We start from the raw sequence: 22845 nt of genomic DNA on the forward strand, positions 1-22845 counted from the left end.
ATGGGAAGAACCAAAGCCTGGGTGGTGGGCTAAGTGACCTGACCAAGTTCACACAGCTCGTAGCAAATGCTGGGCTTCTCTTCCGTGTCCTGTTTACGGTTAGGACAGGGCCACCCCCTGAGGCTTTGGAGGACTGACCCCCATCCTGTGTCATGGATATTATTTTTGTATTTGATGTCAAAATGGGCTTCCCATGGGCAGGGGTGCCCAGAGAAATTCACGGTCTCCTTTCCTCCTACCGGTGAGTTCCGTTGGTGCTAACTGGATCCCCACCCCCACCCCCCACCCCTGCTCTGTTTTCTCAGTGGTTGCATCCACTCTGGGCTGGCAGACACATCTCTACCCGCCCAGGGTACCGTCACAGCCCTCACTGCGTTCTGCTCACCAGCCCTCATGAGGCAAGACAACCCCACGCTTTTCCTAATAAAGCTCATATTCAAAAGGATCACTAAGCTTTCTGATCAAACCCACTGATGAGTGTTTCGTAGCCAAACGATTTCATCTGATGTCTTTTAAGTGAAGATGAGGGGCGCCTGGGTGGCTCAGTCGGTTACATGTTCATTCTTGACCTGGGTCAGGTCACGATCTCGCGGTTTGTGAGTTCGAGCCCCACGTCAGGCTCTGCGCTGACAGTGCACAGCCTGCTTGGCATTCTGTCTCCTCCTTCTCTGCCCCTTCTCGACTTCTGTGCGCATGCTCTCTCTCTCTCAAAAAATAAACAAACTTAAAAAAAAGTGAATATACTTTTGTATATTCAATATTTGCCGAGTACCTCCTAGGCACTTACTGAGTTCCTACTAGCACAAGTACTGTTTGAGGCACTGTCTCCAAGAGTCTGCATGTCAAGGATGGGCGTACTCTCGAAATCCTCATGTTCCGGAGAAAGCCTTTCCTGTGATTTTCCCGCAGAACCCACTCTTCCTCTCCAAGGTGACCCCTCTAGCTGTGAGAGAAATTAAAAATGCCTCCGTGGAATAATCATCTGAGGCTTCTCAATGTGATTGCTCACGTTACCACTAGAACCTTTCTACAAGTCGCTGGTTGAGCACCTGTGCGTCTGAGGCAGGGAGAGAGTGAGGGAGACATACAGCGTCGCCACTGTTTCCAAATGTCAAGATTGGTTTTACCACTGTGGTCTAATTACCAGCGCTACCTATCACCTTTACCTCTTATTTACGTAATAGTTTAAGAAGCTAAAAAAAATTCTTTATTTTTTGGCAAATCTTAGATTTTTACAGACACTTGTTAAATTGGGCTGAGTGTAAGCTTCTCAGATCATAAGTGTATTTGTCTTTTACTGCCACGTAAGAAGTTATGACGAACTCAGTGGCTTGAAACGACCCAAGTTTATTATGTCTCATCTTCTACTGGTTAACTGGGTCCTCTGCACAGGGTCTCACAAGCCTGCAGTCAGTGTGTCCACTGAGGCTGGGGTCTCTCCTCCGGGCAGGGTCCTTTCTCTCCCAAGTGCGTAGGGCAGAATTCATTTCCTCGAAGCCAAACATCTCCTGGCAGTCTGCTTCTTCCAGCCCAGCGAGTGGGAGGGAGAATCTCCTGCTTTGTCTCTGACCCTCTAGATTTTCTTCTAAGGGCTCATCTGATGAGGTCAGACCCACCCAGGATAATCTCTCTTTTGAGTCGCTTAAAGACAACTGATTAGAGATCTTTTTTTTTAAATGTTTTATTTATTTCTAGGAGAGAGAGAGAGACAGCGTGAGCAGGGGAGGGTCAGAGAGAGAGGGAGTCACAGACTGAAACAGGCTCCAGGCTCTGAGCTGGCAGTCAGCACAGAGCCCGATGTGGGGCTCGAACCCACGAACTGTGAGATCATGACCTGAGTGAAAGTCGGACGCTTAACCGACTAAGCCACCCAGGCGCCCCAGAGATCTTAATTGTCTCTGCAAAATCCCTTCACTTTTGCCACTCACATAATGAAACACGGAACGAATGATATCCTTACACCTTTGCTGTAGTCTATTGGTTAGACGCAAATTAAGGCCCTGTTCGCACCCCCAGGGAGGAGGTTACATACACCAGGCTGAGGGACACAGGGATCATTTTAGAACCTGTGGATAGCAAGGTTGTCTGCATACTTTTCCATCTATTTATACTTAGCAGAGCAACCGGCACACAATGGAAAAATAATTGATGGATAAGGAGAATGCAGCGATTGGAAAGAAATTAACATGTTTGAAGACACAAAGTTTCTTCCCGAACACTCTCTGAAAAAGGCCATTTTTTCCCCCAGTGGGTCTTTAATGGGGGAGGGGGAGGGAAGCGTGGGTAGGTGACAGTTGAGAAAGTACATGATCTAAAAGAAACATGAGCTGGAAAAATCTAGGCTCCCATTCTAGTTGCTCCTCAGAAAGCTGTGTGAGCATCCCCGGTCCGGGAACCAGAGGGAAATAGTACCTGCCGTCCCTTGCGGGGCTGCTGAACAGACAAAAAGAGACCAACAAACTGTGGGGACAAAGGTCCTACTGTCCTAACGCGGACTGCTGAGGAGCTGGTATAAGCTGGTGGCTTTTACTATGATGCTAACTCAAAAGGTGGGTGTGTGATCACATCACCAGGAGCTGTTTTTGTTTTGCTTTATTTTTTTAAAGTTATTTATTTGTGTATTTATGTATTTATTTAGAGAGAGCATTAGCAGGGCAGGGAGCAGAGGGAGGGAGAGAGAGAATCCCAAGCAGGCTCTGCACCGACGGCACCGAGCCTGACACGGGGCTCAAACTCGCAAACATGAGATCATTCCCTGGGCCGAAATCAAGTCGGATGCTTAACCGACAGAGCCACCCAGGTGCCCCTGTTTTTGTTTTTGTTTTTGTTTTTTTGATGCCAACCAGTGAGGCATTTTTGAAAGGCACCCAAGCCTCACCCGTAAGCTGGGGAATGCATTTTCCATGCACATGTTAGGGAGAAAAGAGCCCCTTACACACCTCCTCCAAAGTTGCACCTTAAACTTGGGGTCCAGAGCCTCTCATGCAGCCTCCACAGCTGGCTTCCCCAGTCCCCTGCATGTCTCTACGAGGCACACAAAGGAAGTGAGACAGTGAGGAGTGTGGGGCCGTTCTCGGTCACGTGAGAATTGCTTCTCAGTTAGCCAGGTCGGTGCAGCTGCAAAGAACAAACACAGATACAGTCCAGGCTGGGGGGACCGCGCTGCAGAGCGACCGCCTGCAGAGCGAGCTTCCCTCCTGCAAGGAAGCAGTCGGCTGATAATGTGTTAAGATCAGATTAATGTAGGAAATAAACATGTAATAAATAATAAAAGCGTCATAATAGTGGTTGTCATTGCGATGGTTATATCTGTTGAAAATATGAGACCCAGAGTATGGATTTCTTAGGCTAATTCTGCTCTTACTTAAAAGAAACGACAGATTTACTTTATAAAATGGAAGATAAGTTAAAGAGGAAAGAACGGAAGAACACCAACTCTTTTTCCTTGTTTAACCGTTGCCTTATTCCTTTGGCTTAGAAAGGACACGGGAGTTTTTGCTTGTTTGCTTGCTTTCTTCTTATTTTTTCTTTTTAGTTTATTTATCTATTTTGAGAGAGAAAGAGAGAGAGGGCATGAGCGGAGGAGAGGCAGAGAGAGAGGGAGAGAGAGAATCCCAAGCAAGATCAGCACTGTCAGCACGGAGCCCGACATGGGGCTCACGCGCCATGAGATCGTGACGTGAGCTGAAATCAAGGGTCAGACGCTTAACTAACTGAGCCACCCAGACTCCCCAAGTTTTTGTTTTCTTAAAGAACTGATATTCAGAGTTCACCCTCCACATCTCCCACCTTGTCCTCCGTTTCCCCAAGCCGTCCATTACAGATACAGGGCTATGCCTGGGTTCTAAATTCTCCAGGAAGCCACAGGACTTCAACCTCAATCCAGGAAAGAAAACAAGCATTTTTTAATGATCCGGAAGCCAGCTCAGTTTATGATTTGCACACCTCAGTGCTTTCAGTTAATGGAGAGGCCCCAACCGCGTTATATCAACGTGTTGTTGCTGACTCATCGGAAAGACTGGTCCTGTGAGGAAGGAACCTGGATTGTTCTTTCTCTTGTATTCCTGTATCAACTTAACATGCATTCTAGACATGAAGCAATTTGAGTAAACCACCTTGCTTTTGAATCACACACCTAAGATATTTTCATATCTGAGATGCTTAAAGCACAACTTACACACGATGCAAAGACATAGACCCACAATGGCCACATGGGAAACAGGAAGTGAAATGTCTTATAATAGCTGCTTGGCCTGGACTGTGGACTTCATTGGAGTTTTCAGATGAGGGCATCTTGTTGCGTTTGAAAGCCATGTTGACAAACTGATACAGTATTTTTAGCATGCCTCGAATGGAAAACACACAAGATATGTGAACAATATATTTCCAAATATGACACATATTTATAAAACACAGTAAACGCATGACAGATTGGATAGGATATGTGGAAAAAAATAACAGCTGTGGTACACCCTATTTCTTAGCGAATTCACACACAACAAATGACATTCATGTCCCATGTTTTGCAAAATCTATTTGTTAAGCATTTTCGGAAAGGATGTAGGGAATGAAAATAAAAGTTTGCAAAAGAAAAGAAAACCGGAAGGCGGATGTAAATGTACATGACATGTCACGTAATTATCATGTATAAAACAGATTCTGGATATAGGTTACCCCACAACCCCCAGCACGCGGCCCTTTGATGGAAATGATATTGAACGAGGCATTAGGAGTGATTTGCATTTCAAGGTGACCTAAAATGACATGTATACGGGAAAGCGTTTGGAAAATTTCAGTATAAAACAACCAAAGGTGTTAAGGTTTATTTGGATGGAGGAGAATTGATATCAGTCATAGTCTGCGGCCTCAAAGGCAAGACTGGGTTCTGAACTGAGAAAAATCTGACCAGAGACACTCGGATTTGAATAAAAGGCTGTGGGGATCCATGCTCTGTACTAAAGCAGAGACTTATCAAGAGAAGCAGTGTTTTTAGGTGGATAGTGTCAGCACCTGTGAGCACAAAGCAAACCTTTGAGGACAACGATCTGAATTCCTCATACTTGTAGTAGAGGCATTTATGATTGACAAAGGAGTTTTCTCATTTGCAAACCCATAATCTTATTTGAGCACTGGAACCGCGCATGCGTTCATCGTGCACGCTGTCCTAACAAAGAATTCAAGAGTTTGTGACTTCGGGGTCACACTCAGAGGAGGCGCCAATCCTAACAGCCAGGGCATTTGTTCGCTTAGGATGATCCCCGGGAGACAGGAGGTTACAGGAGTTTATTTTTCCTCTTCTTCTTTTTACTTCTGTGTGTTTCCAAATTTTCTGCAATGAGAAAATACTATTTTATAACCTTAAAGTGACAGGAAATATTACTGCTGTAAACAACGGTCAAAATCCCCCCTTCTCATTCCTTCTAGACCACTCCCTTTGCTCCACCCCCTGGAGCAAAGAACCGACTGGAAGCCAGAACCGACTTTCCTGCGCCATTCTTTGCTGGCCTCTGTCCCCAGCCACAGCTCTCCCAGAACACAGGGCTCTATCCGTAGGCCGAGCTGGTGTAAGTCAACTTAGACCAGTCTGGAGAACTAAATTTGCATCCTATTTTCTACAGTGCTGGGAAGTTCCTGCAGATCTGCTGCCCTAGTTTCCTGCTCAGTATCCTTTTTGCCAGATATGGAGCATTTCAAGATTCCCAAGCAAGCATTGCCTTATCAAAGAGGGGTGATGCTATGATTACATTCCTCTGGGAGACTGCGAACGTGTGGAAGTCCCCCAGTTGTGTTTTCGGCTTGGCCTTGGCCTTATCAAAAGGAGACTTTGGGTAGCAGAATTATGGGGAGGGAAAGGCGGGTGGGCACGGAGAAAAGGGGAAGGGAGGTGTACCAGTCGAACCGAGGATGGAGTCATCGGCGAGCATTCTGAGCTCCTCTGGGCCTTCCGGGGAAGGGGGCGTGGCTCTTTCGGGGGGCGTGGCTCTAATGAGACCTTCCTCGCTAACGCGCACACCACAGAAGCTCATTCAAGGAGGCCAACTGATCTAGCGTCATCGATAATAACAGACCAGACTGCTTCCTTGACCTCGGGCAAGCAACATAGCCTCTCAATTTCCCTCTTTCTCTACCTGTAAATAAATGATCTCACTGGGAGGGGAAGGATAATCAAGCTCAAATTTCCAAAGGATTTTTAACTCCATCGGGGGCATCGGTTTTAAACTTTGGGGATGGGGGGGACCCTTGGAACCCTCTGAGAATGAGGTAATGAAAGCCAAGAGGCTCTCTCCCAAAACAACATGTACCTGCATCAACTTTCATATAAATTCATATGGCTTATAGACTCCCTGAAGTTTAAACTTCCTCTAAGTTGGGGGGGGAGGGGGTGGAACCCCACACATGCCTTAAAAGCAAAGTGCTATAAACATGTAAAAGATAAATAATGTATCATTTTCATGTCACTGCCACCCTGTGGATTTCATTCGTGCAGCTCATGTGTTGTTATCACTACTAACCTCGTTTCATTATTGTTAAAGATACTCTGGGGCACCTGGGTGGCTCCGTTGGTTCAACGTCTGACTTCGGCTCAGGTCATGAACTCATGGTTTGTGAGCCCGCATCGGGGCTCTGTGCTGACAGCGTGGAGTCTGCTTGGGATTCTCTGCTTCTCTCTCTCTCTCAAAATAAATAAATACACTTAAAAAAATACTCTACTATCTCTATTGGCTTTTGTCCTTCCCTGACCCCCACCACCTGATTTTCGTTATTATTATTGTTTACATTAAGGGTCTTTGAACCAAGGCTGATTTGCTACTGGTCTGTGTGTAAGACAACATAGGTCTCTTCCATCTAAGTATAATCTAGTAAATAGACAGAACATGTATAACTAAAGTGAGCTACTAAAATGGGTTCTTTTTTTTTATCACCCTTGGACAGTGAAAATTGCAATGCTTGAGAGAAAATGAAAAGTGGCCCCTCGTCATGTTATAGAGGGCACTTGACACAGGCATTCAATCCAAGACTGATTAAAATTTGCATATGGATTATTCTTCTTATTTATTCTAAAATAATTGAAAAGCAGTGGTCTCGAAGAAAGACTTTTTCTGAAGAACAATAGTTTATGCGTCGGTTCAAAAGGAACCAGCCCATTTATTCAATAATGAAAAAAGGCATTATTTTCCCATTGCTACCTAATGTCTTCTGTTTTCTCCTGTCATTATTTAGCTCAGCTGGAAATTAGGCATCTTCCTCAGTTACGCTTAAAAAAAAAAAAAAACAATAACTTGCGCTGTGAAATAGCGATATCTTTTGTGGACACTGGACTTCAGAAAAAGACACTTGGCATGTGTTAACGTTTTTCTTGGGTTTATACTGGACCCTCCTTTCTTTCCCTTGTCCATGTTTGGCACGATGGAGAGGTTTTGAGCACACGAGCATCTGTAGTTCTTGCTCTCTGAGATGTATGTGTGTGTGTATATATATATATATTTTTTCCTTTTTACTATCTTCTATAAAAGGAACCCCGTATTGATTGCAGCTGACTGAGTCGCTTGAGTTGATATCTAAGCAACGCTAACCCAGATAGGGATTAGCATTGCATCAGCTGTCAGGCGAGGAAGCCTGGCAGAGTGCCAGCCTGTAAAAAACGGACCCCGTTTGCGTCACTGTTCCCTTGGTGCTGCTTCTTGGAGCCTTGTCAGCTGTCCCCTGAGGTTGTTTCCTTAATATGTCAACAGACATTCCTGAATCTTTAATGCTGAGGAGCTCTTTTCCTCTTCCCAAAACACTTAGGAGACCAGGCAGCCGGCGCATCCTGTTGCTATGATCTTTCAAAATGTGTCTCTTTCATGAAATAGGTGTTCGCTCGATTCAAAACAGTCGAGGGGATTTCAGAAGGGCTGGATCTCTGCTTCTCCATGTTCGAGGACCTATTTTTGAAGAAACAGGGCAGCCGGCTTTAGCGCCGAGAGCTGCTTCTCTGCTTTTATCTTCCTTCGGAAAACCCCTTATTCCCTCACCGGCTTATCCAAACCCTCCAATTATCCCGTTGCAGAGTGACATTTCATAGAACAAAACAGCTGGTTGAAAGACCCGGCTGGAATTTGCCCCCGTTTATGAATTGCTCTCTGACCTTGCTCTAAGAAAATCCGCGAGGCAGAAAAAGGTGTGGGCAGTGACCTTGAGCGTCCCCTGCTTACCGAGAACCACAAATAAGAAAGGTTTGTCAGCCATTGTCCACGTGAAATCTATTTCCTCATTTTCCCGACGTCTTTTTTTTTTTTTTTTTTTTTTTTGCCATCCTGGCAACTCGATCTCCACTTCCATCTTGGAAAATTTTACACTGAAGAGTAAGTGGGTAAAGCCTCGTGCTAACACACCCTCCTTTTTCTCTCTCTCTGTAAGTAAACGTAGCTCATTGAAACTGGGTTATTTCTCCCTGCTCAGGAACCCTCCAGACCATTATGCAGTTGCTATAACAGTGAATTGCAGTCAATAGTTTGAGCAGCTTAAATTTGGAAAGAAGTCATTCAGGTGTTGGAGGGGTAGTGTCGGGGTGTTATTAAATTCATTGAATCATGAGTGACCGTGATGGAGTAGGTAACTGGGGGCGGGGGGAGGGGGGAGCCGCCTCCGTGGTGTGTGAGCCTCAGACTCCACTGTCAGAAGGCGCCTGTCACCGAGCAGGCACACATCCTGTCCTTTGGAAACACACTAAGGGCCCCGAGAGTTCTGTGGCCGTGGAAGCTGTCTCTGGGCTGGGTCTCCCGAGAGGGCTGCTTCCTCATTCTGCCCGCGGATGTAGCAATCGGGTTTCTGTTCTGCAAGTCTTGGCCCCCACAGCACCCAGCCTCCCGGGAGCCCCTTGATCATCGCCCTGAAGAAGGTCTCCCACCGGCTCACCACGGGAGAATGGAAACAGAGCTGCCCGGGCGAGGAGGGATTTAGGACCACTGGGTTTTAGGACTGAAGGGAAATTTGTCTAAAATTCACGAACTAGACAGTTCGTGAAACCCAAGCTCGACATTCATTTTAAGAATGAGAAATCTGAAGTTTGCTGGTGTGGGCTAGCTGGTATCGGATCTGGGAGGAGGACCCAACTCTCTGCAATGGCTTTGTCCTTCTTACTTTATACTTTAAAAAAAAAAAAGTTTATTTATTTTGAGAGAGAGAGAGAGAGGGTATGAGCAGGGGAGGAGCAGAGAGAGAGAGGGAGAGAGAGAAAGAGAGACAGAGAGAGAGAGAATCCCAAGCAGGCTCCATGCTGTCAGCAAGGAGTCTGCTGTGGGGCTCGAACCCACAAACCTCAAGCTCATGACCTGAGCTAACGTTAAGAGTTGGATGCTTAACCGACTGAGCTACCCAGGCGCTCCTGCCCTTCTTCGAACAGCAGCAGCTCTCGCCCAGGGGCAGAGCCGGGCCGGGGCAGACCTGGGTACTCTTACCCCCAGTTCAGTGTCCTGTCCAGAGGAGTCAGTGGCTTGTGGGCCACTGAGGCCATGTGCAACGTGAACATGAGCACTAAGAATGAGGTTCAACTCCAGCAGGCTGTCACCTGAACATGTCTCTGTTTTTTCCTCACTTAGCTGGGAGCCCAGAGGGGAACTTTCCGGTGTGCGCCCCACTCCCAGCAGCCGGGGCATGCCATCCCCCACTGCACACATCGTCTGGCAGGACTGGAGAGGTAGCAACAGTCAGCCCAGCAGTTGCTGTGGGGCCAGAGGCACAGAGCGTGGATGGCGCCGAGGACAGCGTGTAACGAGACCCCTTCTCTCTTTCCCTTGGGGCCCAGGAGGAAAAAGGAAAATCACAGACACCTCTAAGAAAGTGGAAAGAGTACTTTTAAGCCTCGCATAGGGCTTCCATACCCAGAATAAGATTTCCTCACCTTTACTCCTTTCCTGTTGCCCCAAACTCCGCATCCCCCGTGGGCGGGGCTGGTGCTCGACTGTGAATCAGAGGGAGGACTTTGCACGCTCTGCCCCTTGAAAGCTGGGCGATCTCGGGCAAGACTTTCTCCTCTCAATTTCCTCATCTGGGAAATGGAGAGAACACTATGTAGTTTAATGACTACCAGAAGGATTGAGTAAGATGGAGCCCACAGCATGCTTGGCAAAGCGCCCGGCACAGAAGTGATCAGCACGCCTCAGTTGCTGCTATTAACATTGCTCGGAGAACTCTTGGAGAGAATTCTCAAGGCAACTGGTAAACACGCGTCTTCCCCGGTTTCGGGTGGGAGTGCGTTGGTAACCAGTGCATCAGCCTGGTGAGCAGGAGGTGAGCCGTAGTCGAGGAGACAGGTTGGTGGTAGCAACACAAATTACCTAGACCTTGACCGAGCTGCATGTCGGCATACATCCCGCCTAAAGGGTCAGGGCCAGCTTGCATTTGCCCGGGGGGCCCCCCATTCCAGCTTTTCTGGCCTATGGGCACCTGCCTCTACCATGCAGTCTGACCACTGGACATGACTGTGGGGTAAAGAGACAAAAGAAGCGCCAGAGTACTAATGGTTGGCATGGCACGGTCCCGGCCTAGGGAGGACCTTCAAGCTCTGTAGCCAACGCTATCGTCTTTTTACAGATGAAAGAAACGCTTTCTTAGACTGTAGGTCTGGGCTCAGATTGAAGAGTAACTGGTGGCGGTCAGGCCTGGACTCCGTCTTCTTTCTCAGAATGTTCCTCCCTACCCCTCACTCTCAGATGCGTGCACACGGGCGCACACACTCCCGCCCGTGTACACACGCACACACGTGTGCGCACACACGCAGGTACACACGCGCGCACTCAGATCCGCCCGATATAGACCAGGGAGACCCGGCGTTTGCAATGTGCTCTGCTTGTCCCGGTTCCCGGAGATCCTGTCGCGTTTGGGGAGGTGGCCACAGAGACGGGGGTCCGGGCCCGCTGCACCGAGGAGCAGATAAACCCGGCAACTGGGAACCAGACACCTGTAACCAGCTTCACGTCCCGCAAAGGGACTGGAGCAGACAGACTGGGCACGGGAAAAACGGCAATGTCCCCTTTTGTGTTTCCCGATGTGCGTTTTGCCATCATGGCATCTGCGAGGTGCTCTGGGAATCAGCCCTTCCCCCGCAAGCTCTAGACCGAGTCATTTGGCAAAGAACTTCATGCGGAAATGACCAAAGCTTCCGTGTCACCTATGGAAACCGTGGAGGGGGTTTGTTTGTCTTGGGTTTATTCTGCCGTTGCCTTCACTTCCGCTGTGTGAGAGGCCGGTGGGGAACCACGCACCTCACACGTGCCGCACTTGCGCGCCCCGCCTACAGATGGGGATGTGGAGCGCCGCGGGTGAGGGAGGGTTCCTCTTTCTGTTCGCCCTTCTGATTCCTCCGCGACCCCATCGGCTGCCCCTTTGCCCCTCAGGCCTCTGTCGTAGGAAAGCAGATTGGGCCAGTGGCCCACACCGTGAGCAGGGCTCGGCCACATCTGGGAGGCACCTGTAAGAAAGGCCTCATCTGGGAACACTTGGGACATGTTTTGCAGGGGCGTTTTCTTGCTTCATATCCTCTACAGGATCAGGGGTTTCTTTTACCATACCTCTTTTGTTTTTTTCTTTTTTCTTTTTTCTTTTTTTTTTTAGAGAGAGAGTATGCAAGAAGAGGGGCAGAGAGAGAGCGGGAGACAGAGAATCTCAAACAGACTCCATGCTCAGCGCAGAGCCTGATGGCGGGGCTGGATCTCAGGACCTTGAGATCATGACCTGAGCCAAAAAAATTTTTTTTCCTGGAAACAAGAAAGTAGCTCATAATTTTTTAATAGCAGTCTGTCCCCGTGGCTGTCACACATATAAACTCTGTCGCTTGGGAGTAGTGTTTGAGTGGTTCAGGCACTGTTCAGGGAGCTGAGGATATAGCAGTGAGCAACATGGACACCCTTCTCTTCCTTGGGAAGACTGGATAATGAATGATTGGAAAAACTTCCTAGAGGGGCACCTGCGTGGCTCAGTGGGGTGGGTGCCCAACTCTTGATTTCATCTCAGGTCATGATCCTGGGGTCCTAAGATCAAGCCCCACGTCAGGCTCCCAGCTGAGCATGGAGGCTGCTTAAGATTCTTTCTCTTTCTCTCTCCCTTTGCCCCTCTCCCCTCCTTCTCTCTCAAATTAAAACAACGACAACAACCTCCTAGATATTGCACAAACCAAACTTAGAATTAAGGTCGATACCCTGACTCCTCACTTAACCTTGATGGCCTATCTTTATTCATATATTTTCAAATACTGTTACCTAGTCACTTACTGGTGATCTGAATTTGAGGATCGGGACTTCATTTCTTTTCAGAAACCCTGAGCTGGTCTGGTCTACACACAGACATCCACCCGGCAGGTGGCTGACGGAGGCTGTATCACAGAAAGTCTGAGGTTCTGTGAATTCTCCTATGGTGATGATGGGACTTTGTTATAGGGCTGACAGGGCACCACCCAGACTATGGAAAAATTGGGTTTTGCTGTAAGTTTATCTTGGAAAAGGATTGATAAGTAAATATAACTTAAATGGTTCATTTCTTTTTTCCTTTAGAGACATGGAAAACAACTAAGACGCTCAGCGATAGAGAACAAACTGATGGTCACCAGAGGGGAAGCTGGGGCGGGGGGGATGTGTAAAAACAGGTGATGGGGATTAGGCAGTGCACCTGTCATGATGAGCTCTGGTCGAAGTGTTCCATCACTGTACTGTACACCTGAAATTAATATAACCCTGTAGGTCAACTATACTGGAACTTAAAATGAAATTTTAAAAACCCAAAATGCATGTCTTAAAGAAAGATGTTAGTTGAAGGGCAGCTAAAAAAAAAATAAACATTTAAATAAACTGCTTATTTTTGTGAAACTGGCCCTTGCTGATTTAATTGGTGGCTCACTCCTTCATTTATTTACTAACCATTGTGGTGGGCCAGGCATGGTGCTCTGTGTTAGAACCGCAGAGCTTAATGAGACATGGTCCTTGCCTTCAAGGAGCTCATAAGCCTCTAAGAAAAGCAAATGCAGAGACGATCGGGTGGCTGTGGTATGCGCTATCCTTGAGGCTGAGTGATGGGCTCCACCCAGCATGGGGTAAGTCTTCAGAGAGAAGACACTCAAACTGTGTCTTTAACATGAGTTTAAAAATAAGTGTCTGTTAAGAGCCGGTGCCTTGTCTCCCTCCTCTTCTGTCTAACATTTGTCCATGGTGGCTCTAAGGAATTCGGCTGCATTATCCAGCTACCGGTAAACAACTACGCCAGCCCTTCTGTGGGCTGAACTGCTTAGTATTCTATTTTGTGCAATCAGAGATTAAATTCCAAATTCACTGGCACTGAAGATGAAACAGCTAATTACATACAGTAATTGCATTTAAAATCCATGCCTTTGAGTGACTGACGAAATCTTCTTTTTAAATGCTCCTGAAACTCAATGTACCCAGCAACCAACTGTGGTTAAGGGGCAGTGTATTTTTAGTCTTGGAGTGTGGGCCCAGTGTCATCCTCTTTCACTCATGTCCTTTCCTTGAATTCAGCCTGTGCATTTAAAAGAACACTTTTGTCAAAAAGGAAGAAGTAAAATTGGCTGTTTGCAGGTGGCATGATATTACATATAGAAAACCCTAAAGGCTCCACCAAAAAAAAAAAAAAAAAAAAATTAGAACTAATACATACATTCAGTAAGATTGCAGGATATAAAATCAATATCCAAAAATTGTCTGCATTTCTTTTTTTTTTTTTTTTTTTACAAATAGTTTATTGTCCAGTTGGTTTCCATATAGCAGCCAGTGCTCATCCCCACAAGTGCCCCCCTCCATGCCCACCCCCTCCCTCCTCCCCCCCATCAGCCCTCACTTTGTTCTCAGCATTCAAGAGTCTCTCATGGTTTGCTCCCTCCCTCTCCCCCACTATTTCCCCCCTTCTTCTCCCCCACGGTCCTCCGTTAAGTTCCTCCTAATCCTCCTATACGTGCAAACATTTGGTATCTGTCCTTCTCTGCCTGAAATTGTCTGCATTTCTGTGCACTAACCACAACCTATAGAAAAGAGAACTTAAGAAAATCTTATTTACAATAACATCAAAAAAGATAAAATACTTAGGAATGAATTTAACCAAGGGGGGTGAAAGATCCATACCCTGAGAACTCCAGAACATCGATAAAAGAAATGGAAAGAGATACAACTAAAGGGAAAGATAGTCTGCGTTCGTAAATTGGGACAATTAATATTGTTAAGATGTCTGTACCACCCAAACTATCTACAGATTCTGGAGTATTCTTATCAAAATTCCAATGGCATTTTTCACAGAAATAAGAAAAATAATCTTCAAATTCATATGGGACCACCAAAGACCAAAGCAATCTTGGGATAGAAGAAAGCCTAACAGAGAGGCAATGCACTTCCTGATTTCCAACAAGGCTACACTCATCAAAACAGTGTGGCATTGGCATAAAAACAGACATACAGGTCAATGGAGCAAACAGGCAGCTCAGAAATAAACCCCCACACATATACAATCAAATACTATTCAACAAAGGAACTGAGGATTTACAAGGGGGAAAGGACAGTCTCTTCAATAACTGGTAGGGGGGAAACTAAATATCCACATGCAAAAGAATGAAATTGGACCTTTATCTTCCACCATACACAAAAATCAACTCAATATATATTTAAGACACGAATGTGAGACCTGAAAACATAAGGCTCATTGAAGAAAACATAGGGTAGACGCTCCTTAATGTTGGTCTTGGCGATGATTTTTTTTGACACTGAAAGCAGAGGCAAGGCAACAAAAACAAAGATAAACAAGTGGGATCCATCAAATTAAAGAGCTTCTGGGGATGCCTGGGTGGCTCAGTCGGTTGTGAGTCCAACTTTGGCTCAGGTCATCATCTCACAGTTCACGAGTTCACGCCCCATGTCGGACTCTGTGCTGACAGCTCAAAGCCTGGTGCCTGCTTCAGATTCTGTGCTTCCTGCTCTCTTTCTGCCCCTCCCCAACTCACGCTCTATTTCTCTCTCAAAAAGTAAATAAACATTAAAAATTTTAAAAAAGAAATAACAAGTGTTCATAAGGATGTACAGAAAAAGGTATCTTTTTGCACTGTTGGTGGGAATGCAAATCAGTGCAGCCACTGTGGAGAACAGTATGGAGGTTCTTCAAAAAACAAAAAATAGAATTACATATGATCCAGTAACGATGCTGCTGGGTATGTACCCAAAGAATATGAAAGCACTAATTTGAAAAGATATAGGCACCTCTATGTTTATTGCAGCATTGTTTACGAGAGCCAAATTATGGAAACAGCCCAAGTGTCCATCGATAGAGGAATGGATAAAGAAGATGTGGGATACGTATACGATGGAATACTATTCAGCCATAAAAAAGAATGAAATCCTGCCATTTGCAACAACACGGGTGGATCTAGAAAGTATAATGCTAAATAAATCAGTCAGAGACAGACAAATACCGTATGATTTTACTCATGTGGAATTTAAGAATCAAAACAAATGAACAAAGAAAAAGAGAGACAAACCAAGAAACATACTCTTAACTACAGGGAGCAAACTGATGGTTACCAGGGGGGCGGTGGGAGGGTGAAGGGGGAGATAGATGAAGGGGATTAAGAATCCACTTATGTTGAGTATTTAGTAGTGTATAGAATTCATGAATCTATATTGTACACCTAAAGCTAATATAACACTGTACGTTAATGATACTGGAATTAAAAAAATAAAAATAAGAGAAATTTTTTTTCTAAAAGAAAGGAATACTAATAACATTTAGGAGACCTGGAAAAAAAAGAGAGATAATAAATGCCAGCGAGGATGTGGAGGAAAGGGAACCCTCATGCACTGTTGGTAGGAATGTAATTGGAGCAGGCACAGTGTAAAACAGTATGGAGGTTCCTCAAAATATTAAAAATAGAACTACCCTATGCTCCAGCAATAGCATTTCTGGATATATATCCAAAAGAAAACAAAAATCATTGCTTCAAAAGGACATCTGCACACCGATGTTCACAGCAGCATAATTCCCGACAGCCAAGGTGTGGGAACAGCCTATATGTCCTTTGATGGATGAATGACTAAGGAAAATGTGATGTATCACAATGGGATATTATTCAGCCTTTAAAGAATCCTGCCCTTTGCAGCATGGGTAAGCCTGGGGGGTATTATACCAAGTGAAATATACTAGGATCACTTATATGTAGAATCTTTAAAACCAAACCAACAAATAGGCAAACTAGGTCTCAAACAGAGAGGTGAATGGTGATTCCCATGGGGGAAATGGGGAGAGGTTGGTAAAAAGGCACTTTTCAGTGATATGACGTATAGGATATGAGGATCTCTGGACACTCAGGTAGACCAACTCTTGATTTTGGCTCAGGTCATGATCTCACGATCATTAGATCGAACCCTGCATCAGGCTCTGCACTGATGTGTAGTGTGCTTGGGATTTTCTTGCTCTCTCTCTGCCCCTCCTCTCTTTGTTCTCCCTCCCTCTCAAAATAAACACTTTAAAATAAAAGGATATGAGGATCTCACATATAACACAGTAAGTATAGCTGAAAATATTGTATTGTATAATTGAAATTTGCTAAGGGCACCTGGGTGGCTCAGTCTGTTAAGACTCTTGATTTCAGCTCAGGTCATAATCTTGCAGTTTGTGAGTTCAAGCCCCATGTCGGGCTCTACGGTGACAGTATGGAACCGGCTTGGGATTCTCTCTCCCTCTCTCTCTGCCCTTCCCCCGAGTGTTCTGTCTCCCTCTCTCTCTCTCAAAATAAATAAACTTGAAAGTTGCTATGAGAGTAGAATTAATATATCCTCACTAAAACAGCAAGTGAATGGGTGAGGTGTTGGATGTGTTCATTAAATCAGTGGTGGGACTTCCTTCACAATGTCATGTTCATCACATCGCCATGCTTATAGCGACTTTCTTTTTTTCCAATTTTTAATTTTTCTCTATAATATTAGAAAGCTTACAATTTCAATATTTATCATTTGTCGCACTTAAAATATATATTTAAGACTCTGCTGTGTTCTCACAATTTTAGTCACTAGCTGTTAAAATGTATTCAGTCATTTATTAGAATTTATTCATAGAATCCATTATTGATGGTAAACATCTGGGGAAGGGAAGGTACACAGACCTTCTCCGGTGCCGGTGCTGAAGCCAGTGGCTCTGCTGGGGAATTCAGTTCAGGACACTGCTGCGTGTGTGTTCGGAGTACATTCCCTTTGGTTTTCTCTCCCCTTCATTCCTCGTTGCGGCTTTTGGAATAGTTTCAGTTGGACGAAAAACGAAGGAAGTTATGTCAGATGAATCATTTCACTGTGTGTTGCTGTACAGAATCACTTCCCCTGGATAATTAATAAAGGATTGACAGGAAGAATGTTCCTGGAATAATGAGCAGGCAGTTTCAGAATTGGAACTTGTATTTTCCTCCTTGCTCCAGTCGCACTGAGCACCCAGTTTTTGCCACTTAGGATTTTTGTTTAACACAGAGGTGGAGACAGGCTTCTAAGAACGACTGCATAGCTGATCCTCGGCAGGACACAGCCTGTGGATTCCCAGAGTGGAGACCCCCATCCTCCCCACCACGAAGAGACCACGGAAGGCTGCCACGACCTCTGAGCAGAGCCCCTCCCAGACCCCCAAGGCCACCTCTCCAGATTCACCTGCTCCACACACTGGTTTTGCCATTTCGTAGCTCTGATTCCCATCTTTATAATGAGATGAGGTTTCCAGTCCGTAGGCAAATAAGTCAGGCAGTGCGGATTCAGGTAGCATAACTTTTATTTTTTTCTGTTTTTACATAAGATGGTGCAATAAAGTTTTTGAGGACTACACCAGGAATCCTAAATCCTGGTTGGTCAAAAACCACATAGAGCTCATGCTACATCGAATCTCCTTAAACCCTAGAAACTAATATGGGGACGATAGAGAACTGATTGGCTTTTGGGGTCAAAATGGTGACCTGACTATAGCCATTCTTTTTCCTTACTGCGGTTTTCATATTTTGCTTCTAAACGATTCTGTTCCTGTCTGTGATTACCCTTTCCTGTCTCTCTTACTTTTACGTGCTGATACACGTTGTAACTTGATGAATACTCTTGATAACATCATTCAGATTAAAAAGGGACTCTGGCACTGATTTGGCATGTGACCTCTTGCAAGTCACTTAAAGGCTTTGAATTTCAGTTTCCCAGACTGGAAAAGGAGGCGATTGGACTAGAGCGTTTCTAGTTCCTTCCAGGGGGAAAAAGCTATGGTCTTGAAGTGCACCTAGGTTGGCTTGGGGTAGAGCTTTACGGCTTCATTGTGAGGTAGCAGGGGTCTCTCTGGGGACTCCGCCTCCCCCTCTCTCCATCTTGGCTTCTCCTATCCCTGGTGCTCACCTCCTAACCTTTCAGGGCGCAGCTGCCGCAGGCCAAGAGCTCAGACCACTCTAAGCTGCCCGTGGGCCATCCAGGACACGACCTTTATCTCTCTCTGCTCCCACCTCCACCCCTAACAGAGATTGTACTCTCTGCCTTCCATGGCGGAAACTCATGCAGTGATCTTCAAAGTGGATCCCCTAGGAGTGCCCGAGACCCAAAAGATGTAAATACGTTTCTCTGGCCAGAAGCACGTGATTTCTTTGAAAATGTGTGTTTTCTCTTAAAAGTTTGTGGAATTTGAAGCACCTGGGTGGGTCTGTCGGTTGCATGTCCAACTTCAGCTCAGGTCATGATCTTACAGTCTGTGAGTTTGAGCCCGGCATAGGGCTCTGTGCTGACAGCTCGGAGCCTGGAGCCTGCTTTGGATTCTGTGTCTCCCTCTGTCTCTGCTCCTCCCCTGCTCGCACTCTGTCTCTCTCTCTCAAAAATAAAGAGTAAAAATTTTTAAAAAATTAAAATAAAAAAAATTTTAAAGTTCGTGGAATCTATGCATTCCAGTCCAAAATGCATCTGTTTGTTTCATTATAAGAATACTGCTTTGGGGAGCCTGGGTGGCTTAGTCCGTTAAGCGTCTGACTTTTGCTTGGGTCATGATCTCGCAGTTCGTGGGTTCGAGCCCCGCGTCGGGCTCTGTGCTGACTGCCAGCTCAGAGCCTGGAGCCTGTTTCAGAGTCTGTGATTCCCTCTCTCTGACCCTCCCCTGCTCACGCTGTCTCTCTCTCTCTCCTAGAAATAAACAAAAACCTTAAAAAAAAAAAAAGAATACTGCCTTAAATAACAGAGAAAAACTAATCTACAGGTAAGACAGAAGCTCCAGGAAAATATTTGAGAAATGTGGAACAGATTCACTGAACCATTTGTACAGCTGGAAGAAGAGCTATTTGCCTTGTCTTGTGGTCCTTAGAGCTCGGACTCCTGTCTTACGAACGTGCGTTTTACATGCGTGCAAGGATTCTTATGTACATTAGTGCATTATTTCCCTGGATATCGTTTTTTGTGTGTTTTTTGTGTTTTTGGTTTTTTTTTTCACTTGCAGCCCACATGGTAGGGAGGGGGCCACGGTGAGGGGACACAATGGGGGCAGGGCATGCCAGGTAAGGGGATCGCCAGCTTTGCCCCGCTGCCTGGACTGTTCTGGATGCCTTGGACCCATGCCGCTCCGGACAGCTTGCTTTCTAAACCTGGGACGGCGGGGGACCCTGTTCACCCCCTCTCACAGGCCACCAACTTCTTGACGCTGTTGGAAAAGCTGCTGTTTTGACAGGCAGTAGAACCGTAACCTAATTTTCACAATTTACATGCCTAATTGCATATACAGATGATTGTTCCGTAATGTCTCCGACAGGGCGTTTGCCACCCTCCTGCTCAGATCCTTGGGGGGCTGGGGTCCCAGAACGGTGCCGCACGTTACACTCTCAGGGGACAGCCTATACCTCCAGGGCAGGAGTGGGCGGGACTGCTTCAGATCAAAGGCCTTAGCCAAACCGGGTCACCCCTTAGCTGCTCATTGACGACAGAGCGCTAATAAGGGACCTACCTCACCAGGGGGTGTGGGCGCACTTGAACTGATTTTATGTGGCAGGACACAAGGGCTAAGTATTATCATAGTTATAGGAAGAGAGCCACCATTAGCATTTTTAAGCCCTAAGGATACTTGAAAATCAGAACCTCACAGAGGTGCGGATAATGGCTGCCTGAGAGCTAGAAACTGCTTATGCACAATCACCAAGCTGCTAGCGTTTAACTCATCACAGTGCAGGGTAATTTGGATTACATCAGTGTGAAAGAGGGCTGGGGAATCTGGAAGGGGTAGTAATTAAAAAAAATCCTTTTCTGTGTGTTCATTTAATCAACAACTATCCGCAGAGTGTCAGGACTTGGGGCTGGCAGGGGGTTAAGGGGCCCTGCAGCAGAGCCAGCCTTCAGGAAGGGAGGGACAGTCCTGAGCGTGGGGGGGTCACTCCGGAGCTGATGGAAAGCTGCAGGATCCTGGGACAGATGGACAAGTGCTGGGGGTCCGGGAGCACCTGGCGCCCTGCGGAACCCCCAAAACTATTCGTGGAGTTAATGAAATAATAAAAAGGAACGACGGTTAGAAAGTCCAGACTGGGGAGGGTGGGGGGATGAATTCAGCCAAGTTAGAGGCAGGCCCAGGACAAATCACTGAGTGATCGGGTGTGTGAACTCACAGGGACGGCGCAATGTGGGGGCAGAGGTCCCAGGTACAGACCTGGGTTGTTCACAAGAAGCCACGGGCACAAAAAGGACAGAGAGAACAGAAGCAGGGCCAGCCCCTGGGAAATGAGCTGAGCCTAGTGGCTCCTCTAAGCAACACAGCTGAATCCCCTAGGCAAAGGGGACTTGCAGCTTAGCCTCGGAGTCCTCGCACGCCACGCCCACGCCACGCCCACACCACACGCCACGCCCACACCACACGCCACGCCCCCCGCCCCGCCCCGCACACCACACCCTTGCGTGCAGCCCCGCTCTGCTCAGGTAGGCCTCCTCCCAGCTTCTCCAGCGGGAGGTTTTCTGACCCATTCTTCCATTGTCAGCTTGCCGGGTGTTTTATAAATATTTTTTCAGTTTATCTTCACAGCAGTGCATTGGTAGTTGGCACTGGCCTAGATTTTCCGATGACGAACCTCGGCTCAGAGAGGTTAAGTAGCTTGCCCGAGGTCACGCAGCGAGTAAACATGAGAGCTAGGAGTTGGCACCAGGAATGTCGGACTTCAAAGCCCAGATTTGCTCTCTCTTGATCAAGTCATTTCATAGACTCTCGGAGCCTCCAAGCTGGAAGAGCTCTCAGTAATGGAGGAATACTTGTTCCCCATTCTCCATAAGTCGCTTATGCTCTTGCTCAGGGAAATTGCAAACAGGACAAAAAGAAAGAGGAAGCAGGTAAAGGGGGAAGAAGGAAGAAATGGACAAAGAGAGGAAGGAAGAAAAGTCCAGCTTCAGTGAACATACTTAGAATTTCATTGACAGAAAAAAAAAAAAAAAAAAAAACCCTAGCAAGAAGCTATTTTAATTTCGGCATACCTGAACAGTTTGGGATTCGTGTTTAGTGTTGTCTTATATCAAGTTACTCTTGGAGACGGGCCTTGTCGCCTTCCGGGGCTTGAAAGTCTCTGAAGGGCCCGACCTGCTCAGCTGCGTCTCGGCCTCTGAGAAGGGCCCTCCCAGGCAAGGCTTTGTCTCCTCTTGACAAAGGTCCTGATTCGCTGCCCTCGTAACGGAGCTTTTCTGTCACATCTCCCAGTTTGACCCCGTGTCTGGAACAGCCCAGGGGCCCCATCCTGCTGGCTGGGGCTTCCGGAGTGAGACAAACCCTGGGTGAAGGTAGGAGACGGCCGGAGACGCTGCCCCGGCCGGTGTAGATAAGAGAGTAGCTTTCCCGGACCCGGTTTCTCAGGGAGACAGAAACCCTGCGAGCCTGGAGTGGAAGTGGGGTGCAGAAAGGTGAATCGGTCGCTTTGCCAAGTCTTCGTGGAGCAACAGCTCCAGGGCCCAGAAGTATGGTCACTCTGCCGCACGTCCTCGTGGTTTGCAGGTACACGGGCTTGCGTCCTGCCTCCAGAGTCCCCGGTGAGCCAGGAGACAGCCTTCTGAAGAGCAGAGAAGGCTGTGACCCGACCAGGGTGGCTGCCACGACCCCCTGATGCCTGAAAATGGGCCGAATGGCCCCGGCAAGCCGAGAGCGCAATAAGGCAGGCTTCCTGCCTACAGGTTGCCTAGAATCTAAGCCAGGGACCATCTAGAAGCTACATGAAAATAACCATAAGGCTAATAAGGATTCAAAAAGGAAGGAACGTGAGCAGATGCGGGTAGCTGGGGAACTTTCTGGAGGGAGGAGAGTCTCAAACGAGGACGTGAGGCCTGGGACGGATCCAGGTGGAGGGTGGGAAGATGGGAAGGAAGACTCGGGAAGGGCTAGGGGAGAGCTGAGGGTGTCAGAGCCACCAGGACGGACAGGAAGTCCTCACCGGGATGTGACAAACTCAGACAAAAACAGTGCTCCCTTATGTTTACCACGGATCTCAGAGTAACTCTACATATTGTGTCCTGTGCCTTCGCCTCAGCTTGTCAACCTTTCTTGACAAGCGTAGGAAGCTATGGTGGCCCCCGTTCTCCGAGCACAGCCCATTGGGGTAAGAGTTAGGGGCTGAAGCTGTAAGAGGCCACGTTTGGAAGACTGGAAGAGTAGAGGAGGTCTGGAGGGAGGGAGAGAGGCAGCGAGAGGGAATGAGGAAGAAGCAGGTGTGCGTACGTCCTACAGTCTCCCTTGCATAAGCCACTTAGGTCTCCCGAGACAATGAGGCGCAGTGAGAAATTTGCCCCAGATCAGGAGCTAGGAGGTCATTCCACCTGGACTCCAATTCAGATCGGATCTCAAAGCCCAGGGTTTTCAACCACTCCCCCCCCC

The sequence above is a fragment of the Hyaena hyaena genome, unplaced genomic scaffold (assembly GCF_003009895.1).
Source record: "Hyaena hyaena isolate Hyena2069 unplaced genomic scaffold, ASM300989v1 scaffold_288, whole genome shotgun sequence".
In the NCBI taxonomy this organism is placed as follows: domain Eukaryota; kingdom Metazoa; phylum Chordata; class Mammalia; order Carnivora; family Hyaenidae; genus Hyaena; species Hyaena hyaena.